The sequence below is a fragment of the Pleurodeles waltl genome, chromosome 3_1 (genome assembly GCF_031143425.1).
Source record: "Pleurodeles waltl isolate 20211129_DDA chromosome 3_1, aPleWal1.hap1.20221129, whole genome shotgun sequence".
NCBI classification, from domain to species: Eukaryota; Metazoa; Chordata; class Amphibia; order Caudata; family Salamandridae; genus Pleurodeles; species Pleurodeles waltl.
This window is the reverse complement of record NC_090440.1, coordinates 2002821956-2002842587: the sequence shown is the minus strand read 5'-3', so window position 1 is coordinate 2002842587 and position 20632 is coordinate 2002821956. Positions and strand designations below refer to the sequence as shown.

The 20632-nt window shown below is 46.2% G+C and overlaps 1 long non-coding RNA gene across 1 annotated transcript in view; it reads right to left on the bottom strand.

Annotated features, from left to right (window-relative positions):
- LOC138285918 (uncharacterized) overlaps positions 1–20632 on the bottom strand; it is a 76124-nt gene that overhangs the window by 15130 nt on the left and 40362 nt on the right. The window lies entirely within an intron of this gene.

Here is a 20632-nt window from a genome sequence, read left to right as displayed (position 1 = left end):
TCCCCTTTTAGAACACTGGACAGGAGAAAAGTGCTGGAGTTGGAAGAAGAATTGACAGAACGTGAGGTGTGCATGGCACTCTCGCAGCTGCAGACAGGGAAAGCACTCGGACCGAATAGTCTCCCATTGGAGCTCCTGCGCTGGCTGTTTGCAAAAATTGTACTCCAGCCACACAAGATGTACTTTTAAGCATATGAGAAGGGTGAACTCCCACAAGGCCTGAGGATGGCAACATCGGTTCCCATCCTGAAATTGGGGACCCCTCCGGATAGATGGGATTCCTATAGGCCCATATCCTTTTTAAATGTGAATGCCTAAAGTTTAGCAAAGGCTCTGGCGAACAGACCGAGGGAGGTGATTCTGGATTTGGTTCTCCTAGACCAGAATGGGTTTATGCCTCAGAGATCCACTAGACTCAGCCTTAGGAGACTTCAGAACAATATGGTGGCAGCTAAGGAAGTTGAGGTACAACTTGCAGTGGTTTCTCTTGACACCCACAAAGCATTTGAGTCAGTGGAATGGCCCTCTTTGTTTGCAGTTTTGGAGAAAATGGGTTTCGGGCCAAAACTTTGGCTTGGATCCATTTGCTTTACACAAAGCCTAATGCGTGGCTTTAAGTGAACGGGGTCCTTTTACCAGTCTTCTTGATTGGGATAAGGAGGCAGCAGGGCTGCCACCTATTGCAGATGCTGTTTACTTTGGTGCTATAACCATTAGCTGAGTGGCTGTGAGTGGATGTGAAGACTGAAGGCTGGAGGTGGGAACCCCCACAGGAGGATTGTATCTCACTCTACTCAGATGGTGTACTACTACACCTGGCCAACCCTGATAGGACTTTGGAAAGAGTGAGCAAAATAATTGTGCTTTATGGCAAGTATTCTGGACTACAAATTAAATGGGCAAAATCTCTGATCTTCCTAATGGGGTACGTGGAGAGTAGAAAACAGCCTCCCTATGCCACTTAGGATTGAAAGGGGACACTAATTATTTAGGGCTATGGATTTCCAGAGGAGAGAACTCCCACTACAAGGACAATCTGGCACCACTGCTGCGGAGTCTGGAGGTGGATTTTAGGCACTGGGAAGAGATGCCTTTATCCTTGAGTGGTAGAGCGGCGCTGTTTAAAATGGTGGCCTTGCCCTATTTCACATATTTACTACAGAATTGCTTGTTTCGAGTTCCCAAGATTCTTTCAAGCAGCGGATACACTGTTGAGAAAGTTATTGTGGCGCCCTGCGGATAATGCTCTCCACTATTCAGCATTCCACGTACAAGGGAAGCATAACACTACATAAAGTTAAGCATTCCTACGAGGCGGGACAGATTAGTGTGATTAATGGTTGGATGTATGCACAGGTGGAGAACACTGCATTCTATTTGGACAGGGAGATGTTAAGGGAGAAAGGGTGCTTGCATGCTCTCTATGGTGTGAAAATGTCTGAAGCTGGAAAGGTGGCTGAAGCTGCCCCCCAGGACAAATATGGTTGTGGCAATATGGCATGGGCTCCGTGGAGAAGTGCGATGGCATGGGCGCCTCAACTGTCTAAACTTCATGGTTTCCGGCAATGCGATGTCATAGGAATAAGCACACTGACAGATGCATGGGATACTGATGGGGTGGTACCTTTTGATTATCTTAGCATGAAGTACGAGATGACACCCATTGAAGTACTTCCAATAGAGACATGCGCTGAGGGCGAGGATCGTACCAGACAAGGATGTTATGCAGACCTCACTTATGGAGAATAGACTATTACAGGGGCCAGTGCTTACTTAAGTCATCTCCTTCACCTATCAGACCCTGATGAGAAATACACATGGGGATTTAGAACCTCTGAGGACGAGATCGCAACAGGAAGTGAGGGATGAGGATTGGAGGGAGGCACTACAGTTCTCAAGGCAGGTGGCAATCAAGGCCTGATACAGACTGATACAGCTCAAGATCCTGCTATTCCAGAGTCCTGCGGCATAAGCTAGGTAGAGAACCAGATGAGAAGTGTTTACGAGGGTGTGAGCAGAGTGTGATTGTTCAATTTTTCATGAGTATTGGGAGGGGGTGACCCAATGGCTGGAGGGCAGTAGTGTGATTCAGGTAACTAGAGGCCCAATTGAGATTGTTGGGGATATGGAGTGGATCTGATGCATCTTCCTATCAGCGATTGCTCTTTAATATGGGTTTTCTCCTGGCCAGGAGAGAAGTGGTGTGCAAATGGGGATCCTCAGAGGCTCCAACAGTGAGAGAATTGGAAACGGAAATTAATATTGGCTGCAAAAGGAAAAGGTGATGTATGAGGGGAGAGGATTTCCCAAAAAGTTTGAAAAGATATGAAAAGGGCTGGCTGAGTGATGCTGAAAATAATCTTAGCCGGTGGCATCAGTGAGGTCGGGTGAGTCTCGGGGTTTAGATGTTTTTTGGGTTGCATTTATATGTTGCATTGTTTGGACAATTAATAAAATACTTCTTAAAAAGCATGCATTTCAAATAATCATGTGACTAATACATGCTCGGCAAATATTCCTGTAAAAATAGGATCAGCTGTAAATAAGCATGATTTATAATTAGTGAAAGAAATCCAGTAAATATATCATGTCTTAATCTGTTAAGTAAACTGAATTGTGTAATTTGTTGTACATTGCATGTTATATGCATTCAAACCAATGACCCTGATGTTAGTTTCAAAATTAAATCAAAGAAACCAAAATTATATGTTCCCAGTTCTCACGGATGAGAACTTGCCACCATAGTTACACAGTGAAAAGACAAGTTTGTGATTTTGCAGAAAAAATGATTGGGCTAAAACAGGGCAAAAAGTGCAAATTACAGTGAAACCAGATGCAGTGTATCCACACATACCCCAATATAAACCTACCTGTAAAGCCGAATATGGTATTGCACCTGTGATTGAATGGATGATGAATTAAGGTATCTTAAAAGAGGTTTTGGGAAGTTTATGTACCTCACCTATAACAGGCATGTACAAACTGAATGGGAAACAAAAGACAGATCAAGATTTGAGAAAGATTAATAAGATAGTATTTCCATGTTGTCCCATGATACCAAATCCAACAGTGGTTTTGTTTCAAATTCCAGTAGATGCAGAGTGGTCCACAGTAACTGATTTGTCCTCAGCATTTCTCTCCATTCTTCTTCAAGAGGACAGTCAATATTGTTTTGTGTTTTAAAAATCCTGATTTAGGCTAGAATCCAACAAGGTCATACAGAACATTTTTTTTTTTATCCCAAATATGCCACAAAATCTTTAAAATTGCCCTGTGACTCAATGTTAGAGTAATTCATTGAGGTTTTGATGATTGCAGCAGATACAAAAGAGGGCTGTAAGTTGGACACCGCTCAATTAATTAATCAATTGGTTGAAAATGGGCATAAGGTTTCGCTTACAAAGATACAATATTGTCTGAAAGAAGGTATTTATTTAGGACAACAAATTCAGAAAGGAATCAGAAAGGTATATAAGGGGTTCATCTCTATGATTTAGAGAACCAATCCACCACCAACACAGAGAAAAGTGAGGATGTTTCTGGGAATGGCTGAATACTGTTGCCAGAGGGTTCCAAACTTTTCCCTGGTTGCAAAGCCTCTACAGAAACGGACACACAATGATATCTAGGATCAGGTGCCTTGAGAGAAGAATGTATGCAAGATTACATACTGCAAGTGTTTTTAGAATATCTGACTATGAGAATGATTTTTATTTATTCTGTCATGAAAAAGAAGGCTCCTCACTTTCTGGTCATACACAACAGCATAGCATTGTAAAGCGACCAAGAGCATATTTTTCTGCTTCATTAGATCCAGTTGCTGTAGCTCTGCTTTGGTGTATTCAAAATATAGCAGCAACTGACCTAGAAAGTGAATCAGTAGTCACTCTGCCTAATTCACTGAAGACAATATTAACTCAATTCAGTTCATACAGCAATTAACCAGTAGCCAACTTACTAAGGATGAGCGAACTATTATAGCTGCTGAAAATGTTTCTATTAAAAGGTGTGAGATTTTGAAACCAGCTACTCTTTTATCTTTTCCATAAATTGAACAATATAATGAAACAGATGAATTTGAGCATGACTGCATTGATGTACCAGAATTGTACATTAAACCAAGACCAGCTATTCAAGATGTATCAATTGATTGGTCTGATTTCATTTAATTTGTGGATGACTCTGGTGAGAGATGCCTATGGAAGTTTACGAACAGAATATGCAGCCTGCACATTAACATACATTGTGGAGGCATCATACTTGTGTAATGTAGCCTCGGAACAACTATCCGAATTGACTGCCATTACCAGAGCTTGCCGAGTAACCAAGGAATTAAGTTTTGCAATCTTTACTGATAGTATTGTTTCGGAGTGGTGCACAATTCTGGCCAGTTGTGGTCACATCCATTTCTCATGACTTCTGCTGGAATTCTAGTACCCGATTCACAAAGGTAAACATAGATCAGAAGTCTAAGTTTAGACCACAAAATCTAACTTTACTTGTAGTAAACTTAGACCAAATGTCCAACTTTACTACGAGTAAAGTTAGATCTTTTTGGTCTAAACTTAGAATCGCAGTAAAGTTAGCCTTTTGGTCTAAGTTTAGACTTTTGGTTTAAACTTAAACTTTTGGTCTAAGTTTGCCTTTGTGAATTGGGCCCATAATACGCAATGGGCCACACATTATTGAATTGTGATATGCATTGAAATTACCAAAGAAAATAACAGTGGTCAAATGTGCGGCACACAGAACTGAAATTGAATTATTACATTCTGCAATACCTTTTCTTATCAGGTTCCAAAGTATTGTGCACTCGTGCTGACAACATTGCCATAACACGCATATGAGAATTCCGAAGCACTTGTTGAGAATTTAAATGATTGTCTCCCAGTGTCAGTTGAAACAACAGATGAAATGAAATGTTAGAGGAGAAAAGGAAAAAGTGTGAAAAGAAAGATGCAAGCAAGATGAAAATGAACTATGGCATTGTACTGATGGGAGGTTCATATTTTTGGATTAATTCCTACTGCAGCTACTGAGACTACACAACACATGTAGGACTGGTGGATCTTTTTTTTAAAAGTACTGGTTTAATCGTAATTTTCAAAGTATTGCAGAAAACCTGTGCCAAATATGTATAGTAATTAAACAAAACAACATAGGTAAAAGCACCAGTGTGAAGATGAGCCATATAGAGAACACAACAGGTTGTTTCACAAGACTGCAGCTGGACTTTGTTGAGATACCCACCTGGCAACGGGTTAGGTACATCTTAGTGATTATTTGCTTATTTTCAAAAAGTTTTAGGCATGTCCAACAAGAAGATATTATGCACTGACAGTGTCAAATTGCTACTGAGGAAGTTAATCCCAAGGTTTGGATTGACACAGACAGGGGTACACATTTTACAAATTAAATCATGGAGATCTTGTGCAATGCTTTGAACACTGAACAGAAGTTCCATTGTAATGATCAACTAGAAGCATAAGGAGTGGTGCACCATATGGATGGCATTACAAAAGGAAAACTGGCAAAATTATGAGCTTCAACTTATTTGAAATGGCCAGATGCTTCTCCACTAGTTGATTTAGCACGAGATGTACTCCAAGTAGGAAGCCTCGGTTGAGTGCCTATGAGGTGATCATGGGAAGAGCTATGAGAACTCCTGGTGTTCCATCAGCTGCTCTTGTAATTAGTACTGATGAGTTGGTGTTGGATTACTGCAAAGGTGTAGCCGATACAGTATGCTCTATTTCTCACAAGGAGACGTTTGCTACACCTTCTGCAAGTACCAAGATTTGTCATGATCTTGAACCCAGATACTGGATTCTTGTGAAGAATTATGCAAGAATGGGTTGCCTTAAGCCACACTGGAGTGGACCACATCAGTTAATACTAATGACAAACACAGCTGTGAAGAGTGAAGATTTGCTCTAAAGGATGCATACATCACACATGAAAAGACTGTGCACTACATATGAAGAAACATTGACACAAACTGTTCACTCATAAAGTCAAGCTCAAGTTTGCTGCATGGATCCAGAGGGGGAAAAAACGAAAAGTTGAAGAAGAAGAAAATCGAACTCTGAAAACCCATAGAGCATATCAAAGTGCACCACTTGTAAATTCTACAAACTAACAAACAGATGAACTCAAGTAAATCAAGCAAATTAAACTGAAAATTGAAGCTTGATTACAGCTGATTTGCCTGGGAGCATGCAAGAAAGAAGGAGAACATTGCAAAACAGACTGAAGAAATGTTTTGAAAAATAAGCTGAAATAGAACGGAGAGTGCTGACAAGGAGAATGAACAAATCATTAATGAATTATCATCTGATAAGTCAACTATAGATGTTGCATCACAAAGATCAAAAATGTAAGAGTGACAAACAAGAAATACACAGCTAGCTTCCAAATGTGCACATCTGTCAAAATCTGTGCAAGAAGAAAGAGAAATTGATTTCCTTCATGAAATGGCAAATGAACTATGAAATGATCAAAGCTAAATAAGAAGATTGGATCACTGTTTTAATTCCTCTTTGCTTACTCATTAATGTTTTGTACTTTGCTGTTTTTTCACTTTAAAAATCTTATTTATTTCGAAAAAACTACTTTTAAATAACTGGAGAAGATGCCTAAAAAAGTCTTTGCTCTCCAAATTATTTTTATAATTCTTATTTTTATTACACTGATTAGTGTGTTGGTATATCTATATCCTCCTGCTGAATATATCTCAGTTATTAATATTAACTCAACGTTCTATAATCATACTGATAATAAAATCTTAAATTGGATCATAAATATAGTTGTAGTGAAGAGTTTGAAGATAATTCTTATACAGACATACTAAATAATTATATAGATATAATGAATGTGTCTGATTGTTATAATTGTACTCACTCGCCCACTTCAATTTCTGAAAGTGTTACTTTTGTACAATTTTACCTCTACGCCACAGTCTATCTATTAGAAGAAAGTAACATAGATTATAATCTCCCAATTAGTAGATTACTCATGCTTACAAATCTTGAGGGAACTGAACATTATAATGGTGCTATAGTGTTTCATAGTACTAACAATGGAAGTACTAACATAAATAGTGTATAACGAGTGAAGTTGGGTGTGATTTCAATAGAGCCTATAACAGAAAGAGATCGCAAGAGAAGCTCTTGAGAGGTTCAGAAAAAAGGCAGTTTTATTTGAAAGAAGAGACTATGATTAAGAATTCACAAATTCATCCTAGTACTAGAATCTGGGAGGAGATAGAAGGGAGTTTGTTTATGATGAAAATGAACAAGAAGTATAATCCAACTAATATTAGGAACAGTGTGTGTGTTTTGATTTTATTATAATAAGGTTTTATATGTTAGGTAGTCTTGATAATATGTTTGAAGGCATACGTCACATTTGTAACTAAACTCTTCCAAAAAGTTGGGCAGGTTCTTTTTAATTATTTAGTTTTCCCAAAAATCTGACATATTAAAAGCTTGAGTTATTTGCATCACGTAAAAGTGAAGAGAGAAACTGTGGGTCAACATGTTCTATGTGTGTTTGGTGTTTTGATTCCCCCTATTGGAATTGCTTTAAATGACCCTATGACACGAAAATTGTTTACTTTAGTGATGTGTTTGGCAATTGAAACAGCAGGTGCGTTGACTACAATTAATAAAGAGATATTTGAGATAAGCTTTAGATATGCTTTTGGCTAAAGAAGGATTAATCAGTCATGCGTTGAAGGTTCAGCACTGATGTACTAAGATTTTAGAAGCAATTTCTGTAGGAGAAGAAAACAATGAGACAGATAAACAAAGAGGAGATTGCTCCTGATGAGAAGAAGGCCAGACTGTATGATGAACTGAAAGTTTTGCAGGAGAAGAAACTGACGAAACCGAGAATTATAAAATAAATATTTTAGTAGTTTCAGGTGACAATTAGTGATAATTATCAGAGGGAGAGTTGTAGACAGGTTTTAATTTGTTCGACAATAATTATTAGCTTAGGTGTGCTTCACTTATCATAACTAGACCATATTAGGCCACATTGACAATTGTTCACGAAATGTTGAGAAGGAAGGATGTGTCAAGGTTCCTTAGCCGAGCTCTGCTGTAGTTGAACACGCTATTGTATTCCTGTACTTCATAATGTATGATTTCATCTCCTTAATGAAATATGTACAGCTTTAACCAATAAGATGCCTTAGAAAGTAGGAGTTAAAAAGTGTGTTGTAATGTTGTACCGACTAAAAAAACGGGTGGTTGCTATGAATTAAGTATTTTTAATCCAAACCTTTTATGTAGTGTCATGTTATGAAATGTGTGTGCTTTCTATCCTTAAAACATTATAAAAGACATATTGGCCCTCATTATGACATTGGCGGTAAATCCCGCTTACCACCGTGTTGACGGCCGCCAACTTAGTGCCGCGCTGGCAAATATCCGTTCACCATATTATGACACACACACACCAATCCGACAGAATACAGTCACATACACAAATCTGCCAAGCCAAAGGTCAGTGATAAAGTGGCGGTCCTAAAACCCACACCGTTACGCCAACAGAACAACACCCATAAACATTATGACCCACGAATCACCATGGCGGACATTTAACGGTGATAAACCATCACAGTGCATACCGCCACACTCAGAATGGACACCCACATACAAAACAACACTACATTGGCCAATACTAAAGACACACACCTGACACTCATGCACACACCACACCCACACCACTATAAAACACACACCCATATTACCCACAACCCCTTACGTACAACAATTGCCACCAGGAGACTGAGAAGAGCACAGAGACAACTACACACACACACCCGTACACCCCTCACGCACTCCACATCACACACCCCACCACAATACCCAACACACCCTCACCAACACACATCACACAACACCCATGGCACCACAAAGGCACCCCCATTTCACTGAGGAGGAGTTAAGGGTCATGGTGGAGAAAATCGTCAGGGTAGAGCGACAGCTTTTTGGAACACAGGTGCAGCAAATATCAATTGCAAGGAAGATGGAGCTATGGTGGAGAATTGTGGACAGGGTCAACGCCGTTGGACAGCACCCAAGAAACAGGGACGATATCAGGAAGAGGTGGAACGACTTACGGGGAAGGTACGTTCCGTAGCAGCAAGACACCAGCTTGCCATACAGAGGACTGGCGGTGGACCCCCACCTCCTCCCCCACAACTCACAGCATGGAAGGAGCAGGTACTGGCAATACTGCATCCTGAGGGACTCGCTGGAGTTGGCGGAGGACTGGACACTGGTAAGTCAACTTTCAACAGTTATCACCCCCTGTACCTGCATGCCATCACATACACTCACTCCCATCACTCCACCACATCCCACACACTCCACCAACACATCTCACTAATCCCAAAGCCAGGCCCTGCATGTTGTACCAATGCATGGACACCCCTTCCATCTCTGCATGGACACTCATCATAAAAGCATGCACAGCATAGGAAAATAACATAACCACAATACACCAACATACACAAGCAAAAGCTAGCAGGGTAACAACAACCATAGAGGGGAAGCTACAGAAGTACAAATGTCACACACTTGAAGCATAATACATCAATTACATCCCCACATGAACCCCAGCCAATGTCACTGGAGGGGAGGTGCCACCACTATCCAGTCCCCCAACAGAAGAGGCCCCCAGTGATGACAGTAACTTTGGACTTCTGGATATGGACAACCTACCTGGCCCATCAGGGACCACTGGACAGCCGGTCACCCAAGCCCACTCACAGACCACCACAAAGCCTCCCCCATCAGGAACCAACACCACAGCACCCCTCTGTCCCCAGGACACGTGAATCAACAGTGTGCCCACCTGTACAGGGACCCCAGGCCACACCTCGCCCCCAAGACAATCAGGGACCTGGGGTCAGTGGCAGTGGGCACACCGTTCAGGGGACAGAGGCACAGGCCAACATGGACACTGGGAGGACTGCTGTGTGCCAGGTGGAGGACAGGAGCCGGGAACCGACTCTCTAGGAGGCACTCTCCGAGATCCTGGGAGCTTACCAACATTCCCAGGACACAATGGACTAGATCCTAGACAGTGTGCAGGAGAACAAGTGGCTGCAGGAGGGACAGTATCAGGGGATCAGGGAGGACTTGCAGGCCATTAACAACATCCTGATCTCCATAGCAGGGGTGCTGGCAGACATGGCCAACATCATGAGGTAGGCAACAGCACACCAACGGGCCCCTACCACAAGCCAGTCGTCTGAACTGCCCTCCACTTCTGCTGCCACTAGTGGCCAGGAGGCCCCTCTAGAGGACTCACAGGCCACCAGCACCCCTCCCCCTGCAGAAGGCAAACCACCCCGCAATCGTTCCCTACGCCGCAGACAGAAGCCAGAGACACTTGCCAAGATCACAGCCAGAAAATGAGAATCTCCTGATTGTCCCCCTTGTGTCCCACTCTGTCACCTTGTCCACCTTGAACTGCCATTGCTCCCCCTCCTATGGCCCCATGGACACTGCACCTGTGCTACAAACAGACTCAAACAATACCCTGGACTTTCCTCCATCATCACCCGATTCCATTGCACTTTCCCCCCTATATTTTAGCACAACAATAAACACCCTTGGATAAAACTCGACTACGGGTATTTCATGTATAGCAAATTTGTATTGATTAAAACCGCTACAACCATTGCAAATTACCTGTACAAAGAATGAGCATATAATGAATGACCTGTTGCTGGCTGTAATCAAATCAGGACAATGTTGTCATAATACCAACATCTGTCAAATGAATATCCATAGGTAACAGTAAGTAGGGCAACAAGTGGGTAATGCCAGCATGCTAATGCCACACAGATTACACCAATAGTCATAGAAATGTGAAGTTGCCCTGTCTCACCTGTGTGTCATTGGAAGTACTGATGTATCACCAATGTTCTGTTGTCCACATCCTCATCCTCTGCCTCCTCATTCTCACTGTCCTAAGGGTCCACTGCTGCCACAGGGGCATCTCCAGTCTCCTCCTCCTGCAGAAAAGATACATGTCATCTGAGGGCCAGGTTGTGCAAAATGCAGCATGCCACTACTATCTGGTAGACCTTCTCTGGTGAGTAGCACAGGGATCCACCTGTCAGATGGAGGCACCTGAACCTGGCCTTCAGGAGGCCAAAGGTCCTCTCAATTAACCTTCTGGTTCGCCCATGTGCCTCATTAAAACGTTCTTCTGCCCTTGTCCTGGCATTCCTCACAGGGGTCAGGGTAACCAGAGTCACCTGCAAATATTGAGGGACAGCATTTAGCCACACACTATCCTATATGGCCAACAGCATAGGCATACACCAACATATACTGGGTGGGAACCAAGGCTCACTTATTAGCCACACCCTGTGCCTCTGTAGTTGGCCCATCACATTTGTGATGCTGCTATTCCTTAGGACAAATGCATCATGCACCGACCCAGGATACTTAGCATTGACGCCAGGCACACCATCTGCACATTCATGGAGTAGGAAACTCTTACGATTCCTGAACACTTGTTCATTTTGCCGGGGGGACAAATGCAACATGTGTTCCTTCAATCGTCCCAATTATATTGCATAAAACCCTGCCTTTACAGTAGCCAAATCCTCCACCTGTGGGGAAGCAATGTAGCTGCATGTGTTTTATCAGGGCAGACCAGACTCTTGCCAGCACTATTGAGAACATTGGCTGTGACATTCCTGCTGCCAAGCCCACTGTCACTTGGAAAGAACCAGTTGCCAGGAAATGGAGCACTGATAGAACTTGCACAAGGGGTGGGTTCCCAGTGGGATGACGGATAGCTGAGATCAGGTCAGGTTCCAACTGGGCACACAGCTCTGTGATTGTGGCCCTGTCCAGTCTATAGGTGAGTATAATGTGCCTGTCCTCCAGTGTAGCCAAGTCCACCAGGGATCTGTACACGGGGGTATGTCTCCATCTCCTATTCATCCGCAGTGGTAGGTATCTAAGGGACACAGGAGTGAGTAGGCTGTCACATTTTGAACAACTATACCACGATAGCAGTCCACATCGTGCAAATATGTTTGGGGCAGTGTAATTTAAAAGTATGTGCCTATATATCCTGTGACACATGAATAATCAATAAGCCTGTTCAACCCCCCTGAAATGGCAACCGCCTGTCCTGTGTGGAGGGACAGGTGGAAGTGAGGTAATTCTGCCGACGTTGTGCACCGTGGCAGTAGGCATTCGTGAACCACCGTACAATTCCTCATTGGTATATATTGGGCCCTATGGGGTAAAATGACCAATGGAGATCTACGCCGGCGGTAACGGTATGCACTGCCGTGGACGTGACCGCCATTTTCTATCTCAATCCTCACTTGTTTCCTGACCTTCCATAGGAGAGGACCTACACTGCATGTGCTGCTGTGACCTGTGTCTGGAACCTACCATGGCCCGTGTGCCTGGGGAAAGGGCCCCAGCCTTCACTTCGGAGGAGTTGGAGCGACTGGTGGATGGGGTCCTACCCCAGTACGGACTGCTGTATGGGCCTCCAGACCAATAGGTGAGTACACTGTGGGCACGATGCATGTGGCATGATGCATGGAGTTGTGCGTGAAGGCATCGTGTAAGGGAGGGGGGTGGATGTCCTCTTGGCAGTGTACATGTTGTGCGCTGGGCTATGTGTGTGCCAATGGTGATGCAAAAGGGTATTGTGGGCCATTTGTGTGACAGGCTGGACTGTTTGTCTAATGGTGTTCTCCTGTCTGTATTGCCTCTGCAGGTCAGCACCCATCAAAAGAAGGGAATATGGCGTGCCATCGCCAAGGAGGTGCGGACCCTGGGGGGTCTATGGCCGGCAGAGCACCCACTGTCGGAAACGGTGGGAGGACCTGAGATGCTGGGCACGGAAGACCGTGGAGGCCCAGCTGGGAATGTCCTCCCAACGAGGAAGGGGTACCCGTCGGACCCTGACCCCCCTGATGGCCCACATACTGGCGGTGGCCTACCCTGAGCTGGATGGGCGCTTGAGGGAATCATAGCAGCCACAAGGGGGTGAGTACAGTGGCTATCATTACAACTTACGGCTGGTGCGGTGGTATCCGGGTGGTGTTTGTGTGTCCTTGAGTGCCTCTAGGCCAGGCCAGACATAGCAGCGTAGGTCCTCTGGTGGCTAAGGGTTTGAATGGAAAATACTGCTTATCTAGCTTGTTAGTATTCCCTTCTGGGCAGGACTGTGTGGGTCCCAGGTGTGCTGCAGTTGGCAGTGTGTGCCCCTTCTCATGCCTTGGTGACTAGCCATTTCACTGGTAGTGCAATGCATAGTGCATAGGCATGTTCCCTGTGTGTATGAGAGTGCTGTGTACGCCAACAGTGGTGTTGGTGCACTAACTGACCCAGTGTATCCTTTGTATCTCTCCCCCCTTTCTTGTTTTGTCATCCTCTCCTTATGTGCATTACCATAATCTGGCGGAGGAGCAGAGGCACCAGCGATAGAGGGAGCTGCATCCCACAGGACCCTGGAGGCAGAGTCCACCGAAGCTGAGGGAACCAGTGGGATGGAGGGCGAGGGGAGCACCACGGACAGGAGGGAACAACACAGACTCTGATACCTCCTCCAATGGGAGCTCCCTGGTGATGGCGGACACCTCTATGAGCACCCCAGCTGCAGGTACAGCCGCCACCCCATGTATAAGCACCGCCCTCCCAGTAGCCCCTCAGCGAGTTGCCTGTGCCCGCTCACCCAGGAGGGTGGGCATCTCTTTCACCCCAGGCACCTCAGGCCCTGCCCCAGTGAGCCCTGCTGCCCTGAGTGAGGAGGCTATTGACCCTCTGTGATCCATCTCTGTAGGGCAATCAACCATTGTGAATGCCATCCAGGGGCTGGCAGCCCAGATGCAGCAATGCAATGCATTCCTGGAGGGCATTCACGGTGGATTGACGGTCCAAAAGAGATCGATTCAGGCTCTGGCCTCCTCTCTGATGGCAGCCATTGTCCCTGTTTCTACTGTCCCCCTCCAACTTCCACTTCCCAGTCCCATTCCCCTCAACTCCAACCCATTGCAAGCACACAGACAAACGAGCATGCACACAACACACAAGAGTGGCACAGGCAAACACAAGCAGCACACTTCATCCCACAGGCACTCACACAAACACCATTCAGTTGTAGACACAACAACATCCACTGTCTCCACTGTTTTCCCCCCTCCTCCTCCTCCACCTCCCACCCAGTTACGTCCACACTCACACCTGCATGCACTACATCAATATCCACTACCAGGATCATCACCTCACCAAGCAGAACACACACCTCACTGGCAGATACCTACACAACATCCATGCACCCGTCCCCTGTGTCCTCTCCCACCATGTCTGTCCCCCCCCTCCTAAAGGACACAAGAGTTAACTGGCAGGTGCCATAGAAAGAATTTGGTGGGCAGTACTGTAAGTGATTTGAGCAGTATGAAAAAGAGTCGTGCTTTGTCACCCCCTGAGATACACTCAGATGCACCTGGCACGGTGAAAAGGAGGGGGGTTCCTTCGGAAGAGGACAGAAAGAAGGCTGTAAAGAACTGTGAACTGTTATTAGACTACTCAGTACCACCCCACCTAGAGGGAGACGCTTTGGAGGAGGATACCTTAGCCTCCAGTCATCTGGATTCAGTTTCACTGGATGCTATCTACCAAAGCATTATGGCTCATCGAGAGGAGCCATGGGCTAATAGTCAGAAAATGCTATCTGCTTATCGGAAACTACATGGTGTTATATGCCGGGTGGCTAAGACTTGCTTGGAATTTTCTGAGAGGATGGTGTAGGTGAAGAGTTGGATTGTAACCCTTGAGAGTGAGACGGCGGCTCAAAGAAAAATTACAAAGTCACTTGAGACTGAAATGCTGGCCACTCAGTGGAAGCTCGAAGATTTCGAGAACAGACTTCGAGAAAATAATCTTAGAGTGCTGCGTAAACCTGAGGGGGTGGAAGGAGGGGACACACCCAAGTACATAGTCCCTCTTCAAGGGAGCTTTTCAGAGCTCAGAGAGTGGAATTGGGATGCGGAGGTTCAGCGAGGCCACAAGTTCCCTTTTTAGCAGAATTCCCTGGCTGTGCAAGTTGGAGAGAAGCAGAGGGAATTTTTAATATATCTTGGTATTTTTTTGCTGAATCATGCACTTTTCAACCTTGCTCGCCTGGATCGGAAGCAAACATTTGAAGACTGTACTTTTTTTGTTAGGCCGGACTTCTGCCACTTCACTGTTGAGAGAAGGTGGCATCTTAGTCAGACGATCCAGCCATTTCAGGCGAAAAAAGCCCAAGCTTATTTAATGAACCCTGCTAAACTGAAAGGTATTTCTTATGATAGAACTCATTTTTTCATGTCAGACGTTAAGGCCAAGGAGCTTCTCTTTAGCTTGGGTTCTGGCCCTGGCTCTGGCTCAGAATAGCTTGTTAATGGTTGATTTATTTTTAATTTAGCTTGCTGAGCCTTGAATTGATGTTTAGAGGGTTGTTTTGAGTTTGTTTGGTATGTTTGGCAGTGGGGGGCTCTCAATGACACTAGGCTGCCCAAGGGTTTATGGTGCTGGTGGGTGATATATACAATATCAGCTGTAAGTGCAGGCTGGTAGCCCTTTTGTGTGAAGTAGGCTGATGGGTTTGGGAGGATGGATGAACCCTGCCTGTAAAGAGATGGCTTGGTTGGAGTGTGACAAAATGTCTATGGTCTATGGCCAAAATGTTTCACTATGTGATTAGTATGATGTGGTTGGGGTGGGAGTAGCATGATCTATGTATGTTTTGTTTTAGGGTTCTATGTAGGAAGCAATTTGGCTTATTTCTGGTTTTGTTAGTTTGGCTAGGGATTGAGGGAGGGCATTCACCACCAACAGACCTGGGTGGTCCAACTGCTTCCAGTAGGTGGTGGGGGGTAAAGAAAGGGTAGGGTCATGTGGGTGGGATGCAGAGGTGGATGAGGGGGTTAGGAGTGTGGGGGAGTAGGGAAGTAGAGGTAAAATGGTGAAGGCTCATTGGTATCCGCCACAGCAGATGTGAACAGCTGATTAGGAGGTGGGGTAAAACAATGCAAAATTGGGCTAGGGTAAAGCAGAGATCAGAGGTTGGCAGGCTTCTGGACTGGCAGGGTCAGACTCACTTGGTAAATTTCTGTTTTTGGTCTCTAATGTTTTTGATTTAAGGTGGTATTTTTCTTTTTTTGATTTTTCGAGGGTTGGTGAAGGTTTGCTGGTGGAGGTGGGGGAAATAACTTTGTCTGTGTGGCAAGATGGCAGGGCATAAGGTGCGTATCTGTATGATGGATATCTGTGGTCTCAACGATAAGACAGAGGAGAAAGGGTGCATTGGGATTAATGGTCATGAGGCCAGATATTGTGTGCATCCAAGTGACCCACATCCCTTGGAATAAACTGGAGTGTTTTAAGGATTTGGTTTCTCACTATTGATTTGTATGCAGCAAAGCTTCTCTTCTAGGGGGGTAGTGATTTTTACTCATAAGTCTGTGGGGGTCATTACAACATTAGCGGTAAAAGCTGCTTACTGCCGTGCAGAAGACCGCCAACACACCGCCGCGGCAGCGGAATTCCGCCACGTTCATTATGACCCACTGCTCGGAATCCGCCAAAATTCAAACACCCACACAAGTCCGCCACACCAAAGGTCAGTGATAAACTGGCGAAAACAAAACCTCCACCGTCACGCCAACAGAAATATGCCCACACTATCACGACACACGAATCCATGCGGCGGTCTTTCAACCGCACTATTCCATTGGCGGTACACACCGACGCGCACAAAATACACACACATTTACAAAACACCACCACATTGGACAATTCAAAATACACACACCTGATACACATACACACACCTCTCCCACACACCCATTACAATATAAAACACACACCCACATCACCCACAAACCCCTACGACAACATTACCGAGAGAAGGCCAGAGAGAGACACTACAAACAACTACCAAGCATCCACAGGCACACAATACCATCACCCACATAACTTCCACGCACCTCACACAACACACCACTAAATATCACCCCACTTATCACTACACACACCACCCCATGGCACGGCAAAGACACCCCAGGTTCTCTGAGGAGGAGCTCAGGGTCATGGTGGAGGAAATCATCCGGGTAGAGCCACAGCTATTCGGATCACAGGTGCAGCACACCTCCATAGCGAGGAAGATGGAGCTATGGCGCAGGTTAACGCAGTGGAACGGCACCCAAGAAATAGGAATGACATCAGGAAGAGGTGGAACGACCTACGGGGGAAGCGGCGTTCCGTGGTCTCAAGACACCACCTTGCGGTTCAACGGACTGGCGGCAGACCCCCACCTCCTCCCCCACAACTAACAACATGGGAGGAGCAAGTCTTGGCAATCCTGCATCCTGAGGGCCTCGGAGGAGTAGGTGGAGGAATGGACTCTGGTAAGTCAAATCTTTACTATTGCATTCCCCCACCCTACTTGCATGCTATCACATACCCCTACCCTCACCCCCATCACTCCAACTCCTCACAAATGTCCCAACATCACAAACCACACATCCTAACACCAAGCCCTGCATGCAACAACAAAGCATGGACACCCATCACCAAAGCATGGCCACTGCACATACCCATACACCCCCCTAAACCACCATCACACAAGGACCCACACAGGAATGCAAGCACTGGGGTACACTGTCACCCACCCATAGCACACCATGGCACACACAGATGTAATAAACATCCTTTTATACCCCTGCAGGACCCCTACCCAACGTCACCGGACAGGAGGGTCCACACATGTCCACACCACCAATAGAAGAGGCCCACAGTGATGACAGCAGCTCTGTCCAACTGGATCTAGGTGACCAGCCCGGCCCATCGGGGACGTCTGGACAGTCGGTTTCCCTGACACAGTCACAGGCCACCACAGAGCTTCCCCCCTCTGGAAACACCAGCACAGCACCCACCCAGCGGGCCCATACCTATGTCCCCAGGACACGTCAATCAGCAGTGTGTCCACCACTACAGGGAACCCAGGCCAACCCACCACCCCAACAACAACAGGGACCTGGGGGCAGTGGCAGTGGGCACACGGTCCAGGGGACGGAGGCCCAGGAACACAGGGGAACTGGGAGGGCTGTTGTGCGACAGGGGGATGACAGGCCAAGGGAACCCACTCTCCACAAGGCCCTCTCCAACATCATGAGAGCCTACCACCATTCCCAGTAGACGATGGCAACGGTACTGGCCAAGTTTCAGGAGACCCAGCGCCTGCAGGAGGAACAGTATTTGGGCTTCAGGGAGGAACTCAGATCCATCAATTCCACCCTGGTCAACATTGTAGGGGTGCTGAAGGAAGTCCTCAACACCAGGAGGGACACTGTGGCACAACTAGAGGCCCCTGACACTAGCCTGGACGATGAACTGCCCACCACCTCCGCTGGCGCTAGTGGACAGGAGACACCGCCACAGGACCACCACACCAGCACCCCACCCCCTGCAGAGGGAGAACCACCCTGCAAACTGTCCCTGAGATCCAGGACAAAGACAGAGAACGATGCCAAGACCCCCACCAAGAAATTAGACCACCCTGAATGTCATCCTTATGTCCCACTTCGTCACCCTGTCCATCCTCAAACTGCCCCAGCTCCACTTCCAATGCCCATTTGGGCAATGCACCTGTGAGACTCATAGACTGGACTCTGCCATGGACATTCCTCCACCATCACCCCTCACCATTTTACAACCCCCTCCACTATTTAGCACTTAAATAAACACACTTAAAGCACAAAACAATCTGGAGTCTGTCTGTGATTTCGAAATAGTGTATTAGCAATTACAGTGGCAAAATGCTTTTTCAAATGTAATGTCAACATACCTATGTCACACAGCTCTAGTCCATGAGGAAACAAAGCAGATGTCACACAGTGGGACCCACATCAGTAGGGAGGTAGTAGTGTTAAAGTACATGTAGTAGGCAGGTTTGTATTCTTACCTGTGTCTCACTGGAAATATTGCAGGATAACCGAGTTCCTGTTGTCGATGTCCACTTCTTCTGCTTCCTCGTCTACACTGTCCACAGGCTCCACAGCTGCCACAACACCTCCATCTGGACCATCCTCCTGCAGAAAAGGCACCTGTCGTCGTAAAGCTAAGTTGTGAAGCATACAGCAGGCCACGATGATCTGGCACACCTTCTTTGGTGAGTAGAATAGGGATCCACCTGTCATATGGAGGCACCTGAACCTGGCCTTCAGGAGGCTGAAGGTCCGCTCTATAATCCACTGAGCTCGCCCATGGGCCTCATTGTAGCGTTCCTCTGCCCTTGTCGTGGGATACCTCACTGGGGTCAGTAGCCATGACAGGTTGGGGTAACTAGAGTCACCTGCAAATGGCGAGGGCAACTGTTAGACACACACTAACCTGTAGGGATATCCCCAGACCCAGACAACCATTCCCACTGACTTGCTTCCAGGTGCTCACCTAATAGCCACACACCGTGCCTCTGGAGTTGACCCATCACATAAGGGATGATGCTATTCCTCAGGATGTAAGCGTCATGCACTGAGCCAGGGAATTTGGCATTCACATGGGAAATGTACTGGTCTGCCAAACACACCATCTGCACATTCATGGAATGATAACTCTTCCGGTTCATGTACACCTGTTCACTCCTGCGGGGGCGGGGTACCAAAGCCACATGTGTCCCATCAATGGCACCTATGTGTCCCAGGGCATAGAAGTCACCTTTCACTGTAGGCAAATCCTCCACCTGAGGGAAAACTATGTAGCTCCGCATGTGTTTCAGCAGGGCAGACAACACTCTGGACAACACGTTGGAAAACATAGGCTGGGACATCCCTGATGCTATGGCCACTGTAGTTTGAAATGGCCCACTTGCAAGGAAATGGAGTATTGACAGCACCTGCACTAGAGGGGGGATTCCTATGGGATGGCGGATAGCTGACATCAGGTCTGGCTCCAGCTGGGCACACAGTTCCAGGATTGTGGCACGATCAAGTCTGTAGGTGATGATCACATGTCTTTCCTCCATTGTCGACAGGTCCACCAGCGGTCTGTACACCGGAGGATGCCGCCATCTCCTCACATGTCCCAGCAGACGGTGCCTATGAAGGACAACAGCGAGCACAGGGTCAACCAACTCAAAGGTACGTACCCACAGCTTACACAGAAAAAGAATCATATTCCGAAATTTGGCCTGTATGAGTGTTGAGGCAAGGCCTAGGTATGTGTGACGCAGTGAAAAATTAAGCCATGTGGGCCCCTGAAATGGCGGCTGCCTGACGTGTAAAGTGGGACAATGGGATGTGAGGTAACTGCGCTGGCATTGTACACCGTCGCAGTAGGCGGTCAAAGACCGCGGCGCAATTCTGCATTGGTTAACATTGAACCCTATGGGTCCCAGGAGCCAATGACGATGTACGCCGGCGGTGACGGGACGCACCACCGTGGACGTGACCGCCATTTTCTATCTGTTCAATCACTCGATACCTGATCTTCGACAGGAGAGGACCTACACTGCAAGTGCTGCTGTGACCTCGGTCTGGAAGAGACAATGGTTTGTGCGTCTGGGGAAAAGGGCCCCTGCCTTCACATCG